The 7,500-nt window shown below is 44.7% G+C and overlaps 1 protein-coding gene across 1 annotated transcript in view; it reads right to left on the minus strand.

The window, feature by feature from the left end:
* Positions 1–7,500, minus strand: part of LOC129354868 (zinc finger protein GLI2-like) — a 58,157-nt gene that overhangs the window by 22,644 nt on the left and 28,013 nt on the right.

Here is a 7,500-nt window from a genome sequence, read left to right on the forward strand (position 1 = left end):
CACTGGAACCACTGGAACCAGTACACCTTCCCACTGGAACCACTGGAACCAGTACACCTTCCCACTGGAACCACTGGAACCAGTACACCTTCCCACTGGAACCAGTACACCTTCCCACTGGAACCACTGGAACCAGTACACCTTCCCACTGGAACCAGTACACCTTCCCACTGGAACCACTGGAACCAGTACACCTTCCCACTGGAACCACTGGAACCTTTCACCTTCCCACTGGAACCAGTGGAACCACTGGAACCAGTACACCTTCCCACTGGAACCACTGGAACCAGTACACCTTCCCACTGGAACCAGTGGAACCACTGGAACCAGTACACCTTCCCACTGGAACCACTGGAACCAGTACACCTTACCACTGGAACCAGTACACCTTCCCACTGGAACCAGTGGAACCAGTGGCTTGTGATCTCAGGTTTTAGTTTTTGCTCTCAGGTTTTAGTTTTTGCTCTCAGGTTTTAGTTTTTGCTCTCAGGTTTTAGTTTGCTCTCAGGTTTTAGTTTGGTCTCAGGTTTAGTTTGGTCTCAGGTTTTAGTTTGGTCTCAGGTTTTAGTTTGCTCTCAGGTTTAGTTTGCTCTCAGGTTTTAGTTTGGTCTCAGGTTTAGTTTGCTCTCAGGTTTTAGTTTGGTCTCAGGTTTTAGTTTGCTCTCAGGTTTAGTTTGGTCTCAGGTTTAGTTTGGTCTCAGGTTTAGTTTGGTCTCAGGTTTAGTTTGGTCTCAGGTTTTAGTTTGCTCTCAGGTTTAGTTTGGTCTCAGGTTTTAGTTTGGTCTCAGGTTTTAGTTTGGTCTCAGGTTTTAGTTTGGTCTCAGGTTTAGTTTGGTCTCAGGTTTTAGTTGGTCTCAGGTTTTAGTTTTTGCTCTCAGGTTTTAGTTTGGTCTCAGGTTTAGTTTGGTCTCAGGTTTTAGTTTGGTCTCAGGTTTTAGTTTGCTCTCAGGTTTTAGTTTGCTCTCAGGTTTTAGTTTTTGCTCTCAGGTTTTAGTTTTTACTCTCAGGTTTTAGTTTGCTCTCAGGTTTAGTTTGCTCTCAGGTTTTAGTTTGGTCTCAGGTTTTAGTTTGCTCTCAGGTTTAGTTTGGTCTCAGGTTTAGTTTGGTCTCAGGTTTTAGTTTTTGCTCTCAGGTTTAGTTTGGTCTCAGGTTTAGTTTGGTCTCAGGTTTTAGTTTGGTCTCAGGTTTTAGTTTGGTCTCAGGTTTTAGTTTGGTCTCAGGTTTTAGTTTGGTCTCAGGTTTTAGTTTGGTCTCAGGTTTTAGTTTGGTCTCAGGTTTTAGTTTTTGCTCTCAGGTTTTAGTTTGGTCTCAGGTTTTAGTTTGCTCTCAGGTTTTAGTTTGGTCTCAGGTTTAGTTTGGTCTCAGGTTTTAGTTTGGTCTCAGGTTTTAGTTTGGTCTCAGGTTTAGTTTGGTCTCAGGTTTTAGTTTTTGCTCTCAGGTTTTAGTTTGGTCTCAGGTTTAGTTTGCTCTCAGGTTTTAGTTTGGTCTCAGGTTTAGTTTGGTCTCAGGTTTAGTTTGGTCTCAGGATTTAGTTTGGTCTCAGGTTTTAGTTTGGTCTCAGGTTTAGTTTGGTCTCAGGTTTTAGTTTTTGCTCTCAGGTTTTAGTTTTTGCTCTCAGGTTTTAGTTTTTGCTCTCAGGTTTTAGTTTTTGCTCTCAGGTTTTAGTTTTTGCTCTCAGGTTTTAGTTTGGTCTCAGGTTTAGTTTGGTCTCAGGTTTTAGTTTGGTCTCAGGTTTAGTTTGGTCTCAGGTTTTAGTTTGGTCTCAGGTTTTAGTTTGGTCTCAGGTTTAGTTTGGTCTCAGGTTTTAGTTTGGTCTCAGGTTTTAGTTTGGTCTCAGGTTTAGTTTGGTCTCAGGTTTAGTTTGGTCTCAGGTTTTAGTTTGGTCTCAGGTTTTAGTTTGGTCTCAGGTTTAGTTTGGTCTCAGGTTTAGTTTGGTCTCAGGTTTTAGTTTGGTCTCAGGTTTTAGTTTTTGCTCTCAGGTTTTAGTTTGGTCTCAGGTTTAGTTTGGTCTCAGGTTTTAGTTTGGTCTCAGGTTTAGTTTGGTCTCAGGTTTTAGTTTGGTCTCAGGTTTAGTTTGGTCTCAGGTTTAGTTTGGTCTCATGTTTAGTTTGGTCTCAGGTTTTAGTTTTTGCTCTCAGGTTTTAGTTTGGTCTCAGGTTTAGTTTGGTCTCAGGTTTAGTTTGCTCTCAGGTTTTAGTTTGGTCTCAAGTTTTAGTTTGCTGTCAGGTTTTAGTTTGGTCTCAGGTTTAGTTTGGTCTCAGGTTTAGTTTGGTCTCAGGATTTAGTTTGGTCTCAGGTTTTAGTTTGGTCTCAGGTTTAGTTTGGTCTCAGGTTTTAGTTTTGCTCTCAGGTTTTAGTTTTTGCTCTCAGGTTTTAGTTTTTGCTCTCAGGTTTTAGTTTTTGCTCTCAGGTTTTAGTTTTTGCTCTCAGGTTTTAGTTTGGTCTCAGGTTTAGTTTGGTCTCAGGTTTTAGTTTGGTCTCAGGTTTAGTTTGGTCTCAGGTTTTAGTTTGGTCTCAGGTTTAGTTTGGTCTCAGGTTTTAGTTTGGTCTCAGGTTTTAGTTTGGTCTCAGGTTTAGTTTGGTCTCAGGTTTAGTTTGGTCTCAGGTTTTAGTTTGGTCTCAGGTTTTAGTTTGGTCTCAGGTTTTAGTTTGGTCTCAGGTTTTAGTTTTTGCTCTCAGGTTTTAGTTTGGTCTCAGGTTTAGTTTGGTCTCAGGTTTTAGTTTGGTCTCAGGTTTAGTTTGGTCTCAGGTTTTAGTTTGGTCTCAGGTTTAGTTTGGTCTCAGGTTTAGTTTGGTCTCAGGTTTTAGTTTGGTCTCAGGTTTTAGTTTTTGCTCTCAGGTTTTAGTTTGGTCTCAGGTTTAGTTTGGTCTCAGGTTTAGTTTGGTCTCAGGTTTTAGTTTTTGCTCTCAGGTTTTAGTTTTTGCTCTCAGGTTTAGTTTTTGCTCTCAGGTTTTAGTTTTTGCTCTCAGGTTTTAGTTTTTGCTCTCAGGTTTTAGTTTGGTCTCAGGTTTAGTTTGGTCTCAGGTTTTAGTTTGGTCTCAGGTTTAGTTTGGTCTCAGGTTTTAGTTTGGTCTCAGGTTTAGTTTGGTCTCAGGTTTAGTTTGGTCTCAGGTTTTAGTTTGGTCTCAGGTTTTAGTTTGGTCTCAGGTTTTAGTTTGGTCTCAGGTTTTAGTTTTTGCTCTCAGGTTTTAGTTTGGTCTCAGGTTTAGTTTGGTCTCAGGTTTTAGTTTGGTCTCAGGTTTAGTTTGGTCTCAGGTTTTAGTTTGGTCTCAGGTTTAGTTTGGTCTCAGTTAGGTTTAGTTTGGTCTCAGGTTTTAGTTTGGTCTCAGGTTTAGTTTGGTCTCAGGTTTAGTTTGGTCTCAGGTTTTAGTTTTTGCTCTCAGGTTTAGTTTGGTCTCAGGTTTAGTTTGGTCTCAGGTTTTAGTTTGGTCTCAGGTTTAGTTTGGTCTCAGGTTTTAGTTTTTGCTCTCAGGTTTTAGTTTGGTCTCAGGTTTTAGTTTTTGCTCTCAGGTTTTAGTTTGGTCTCAGGTTTAGTTTGGTCTCAGGTTTAGTTTGGTCTCAGGTTTAGTTTGGTCTCAGGTTTAGTTTCGTCTCAGGTTTAGTTTTCAGACGTATCAAAGGAGCAGGATGTCTGCGTTCCTGTTTCTAATCCAGCTGTTTTATTAGTTTTGTGTGAATCTTCCATGAATGTTTTTATTTGTCTTCTAGAATCTGGGAAGTTTTTCCTGAACATCAGGACTAATTAGCGTCTTTCAGTGTTTGGACTCTAATGGACTTTATGGACTCGTGTTTCTCGTTAACATTTTTCTCAGGTTTGTAGTCTGGCAGCAGTCCAGGGTTTGGCGTCTCGGTCCAGTTAATCAGAACCGGATGGGTCTCATCTCTGAGAACCAGCTGATTCCTGGACTGGATTCAAATTCTCACATTCTCTCCTGAGGGAATCTGTCGGGGCGACCTGAGGGGTCAGGGCCGCGGATCATTATCCGGCGAGGGGCCGACTGGGGCCCAGTGGGGCCCACCAGGGGGCCGCAGTGAGTCAGCAGTGAGTCAGCAGGAATCCCTCGCTGTGCTTCCGTTCGGCCCACGGGGACCGACTGGTTGTCTTCACGGCGACCCAGCAGCGTTTCCTGTCTGAGCCACGCGGCGTTTGATGGAGGGCGATGCTAGCCTCGCTAACCACGTTTACATGAACCTCAGAGAGTATGGACACTGATTCACCGCATGGAGAAAGGACAGTTGAAAAGGTTTTTGTGCTGCGATGAGGTGGATTCTCAGCCTAATGAACATGTTGCATGTTGTTGATGACATCAGCAAACTTTACACATCGGCTCAACGCTGGAGGCTGAAGCACGTCGCGGCTCTGCTGCAGTAAAGCAACGTGTCAAATGATTACAACCCAGACAGGAAGCTGCTCAGTGCAGAGCGCCGCAGCAACAGCCAACCAGGACCCGTCCAGTCCATCTGTCCGTTGGGTCGGAGACACGTCCAGTTTAACGTCCTGCAGAGAACTTCAAGAAACCAGAAAGGAACCGAACGTCTGCACCAACACTGAACTGGTCCAGATTGGCTGAAGCATGAAAACCTTCCAAGGATCCTGATGTCTCCCACGTCCCCACATGTCCTGCCCCACGTCCTCCACATCCCCATGTCTCCCACGTCCCCCACATGTCCTCCACGTCCCTCATGCTCCCCACGTCCCCCATGTCCCCACATGTCCTCCACGTCCCTCATGTCCCCCACATGTCCTCCACGTCCCTCATGCTCCCCACGTCCCCACATGTCCTCCACGTCCCTCATGTCCCACATGTCCTCCATGTCCCACATGTCCCCCATGTCCTCAGTAAGCAGCAGCCTCGCCGCCCTTGCAGCAGCTAAAGCCCATTGAAAGCAAAGGGAAGCTTGACTTAATGCTCCATTCATGGAGAAGAGGGTTAAAGGTCAAAGAGGAGCTCATTGTGCTAAATACGCTCTGAGAACAAGAGAGGGAAATAAACTGCAGATTCCTTGAAATCATTGTTTGCTAATTAAAGGCTGCAGAACAAACCAACAGTTTGATTCATTTAGTGCAGAATGAATGAAACTGGATCAGGATCTGGTTCAGGAGCATTTCACTGCAAAACATGTTTCTGCTCTGAATACACTTAAAATAAACCAAAACCTTTCAGCAAAATGTAGCAGCTTGTTTTAAGACCATAAGTTCTTAATATTGATGAAAATATGTGTGACTGTATCAGATTATTGTAACTGTTTTAGAATAACCAAAACAAGTTTAACATTCGTTATCAGTGGCAGGAAGAAATGAACCCCAACAGTCGGGGGCCAAATGTTGCTTTTTATATGAATAAAAACTGAAGGTTTTGAGATTTGATCCTGTGAATTATTGTAGATAATAACTTATTTTGGGCTTGACTGAAGAAAACTCAGCAATAGGAATATGATTTAGGTCACTATTTATTTGAAAGCGTTTTAATTCAGACTGCATCAACCATCTTTGGACACTCATGTATTAACCAATGCATTGTGTAGCAACTATAGAAATATCCTAGTGTGTGTAGCAGCATTTAGTTTGTCTTATTCAGCAGAATTCTGAGTTTTGCTAGCTTGGTGCTCTTGGGGGCCCCCTGGTGGAGGACACAGATTCTGTCTTTCTGCTCTGAAGGAGTTCAGATGGAAAGTTTTCTGTTGAGTTGGAGCTCAGAGCTTCAGACTGAAACAAACGAGCTGCAGAGGAGCAGCCGGCGCCGGTCCGGTCCGGCCTCCTGCTGCCTTATTCCATCATCCGGACAGCTGCATTGTTCTGGCGCTGGGCGAGGAACAAAAGGCGAGCGCTCCGGAGAGTTGGCTCACCTGAGCGGGCGCAGCGCGGCGTTGCCCGCCCCCTGGTGCTGTGATGGTCGCCAGCAGCAGGACGTTCTCCCTGTGAGCCTGTACTGGTGGGACTGGAGTTCATCTGCAGGCTTTGATGTGGGTCTGGACCTGTCGGCCATTTTGTCCCATCATTTCACGGGGCAGCACTGACCTTTTCTCACCGCTGATCCGTTCTGTCTGACTCGGACCAGGAGTCCAGAGATGCTGGCTGGAGAACCTGGCCGTGGCCCTGGAGTCTCACAGTGGCTCCCAGCCAGAACTGATTGGCTCCGGGCCTCCGGCGGGCGGGGCCTCAGGCAGCGGGGCCTCCGGTGGGCGGGGCCTCCGGCGGGCGGGGCCTCCGGCGGGGGGGCCTCCCGAGGGGCAGTATTTATGTCGTTAGTTTAATTAACTGTATTTTTGGCTGAGACCCAAATGGAGGAACAGAACCGTGTAAAAAGGAATTAATGTAACACATCTCCTTTAATTCGTCTCCTCTTCCATCCAGCTGGTGGCGCTGTGTGATTCAGATGGTTCCTCACATTTTGTCCTGATCAGGTGTTAGCGTAGCGTAGCTCCTTAGCAGGCCGGAGGTTCCCAGACTGATGGTGTCGGGTTAATCCAGCTGATTTATGATCCGTCTGCTAATCGCGCGCTGCTTAACACCAGGTTGGTCCAGATGAAGAGATTTCCTTAAGGCTGAACTTTATCATCCCTGTGATGAAAGAGAGGAGCTGAGCGATAATTAACATGCGGTGCATTAAAGAGCCGCTCCTGAGGCTCCCTGCTAACATCCATATTACCCGCCAGCGCCCCCACCAGGAGGGAAGGGGAGACCCAGTTTCCTCCCAGAACCGAGCCCAGAATAGATCAGGAGACGATTGTTACTGCGTCTTAACGAGGAGGACGAGACCTCAGCACGGCTGGACACACACACACACACACACACACAGCGCAGGAACACACACACACACACACACACACAGCGCAGGAACACACACACACACAGTGCAGAAACACACACACACACACACACACAGCGCAGGAACACACACACACACACACACACACAGTGCAGGAACACACACACACACACACAGGTTTAAATCGATTGATTTATTTTTAGCAGGATTTATTGTTTTAATTAAATGAGAATCTAACAAAAATCTGTCATTTTCTCCAGCAACATAAAGAAAATATGTAGATTAATTTCTGGACAAATTTTTATATTTTAACAACATGCGAAATAAACGACGTTTAAAAAAAACAAAAATGAAAATCAATTTCTGTTTAATCCATATTAATTTTTCATTTATGTTTAAACGGGGATTTAAAACATGAATCTAATCAATATTCATGATTATTGATTAGATTTATTTTAATTAATAATCAGTTTGATCTCATAGTTTTGAGTATTTTATGACTATAATATTTGTGCTTCCATGACGGTAAATGTGATTCTTGTTCTGAGTGGAATAAATGGAATACTGCCCCCTGCAGGTTGGAGTTAGCAGCACATAAAGTTTTTGACCATTTTCCATCAAATGTGCAGCAAACTGGATCTGTGTGAAACGATGTTCAGACCCAGACTTCTTAGTCTGGCTGAGGTTCTGTGACGAGACTGTGCTGGCTGCTGCGCCGCTTCGATGGGG

Source organism: Poeciliopsis prolifica, unplaced genomic scaffold (assembly GCF_027474105.1).
Source record: "Poeciliopsis prolifica strain line A6 unplaced genomic scaffold, Auburn_PproV2 SCAFFOLD119, whole genome shotgun sequence".
Classification (NCBI taxonomy): Eukaryota; Metazoa; Chordata; class Actinopteri; order Cyprinodontiformes; family Poeciliidae; genus Poeciliopsis; species Poeciliopsis prolifica.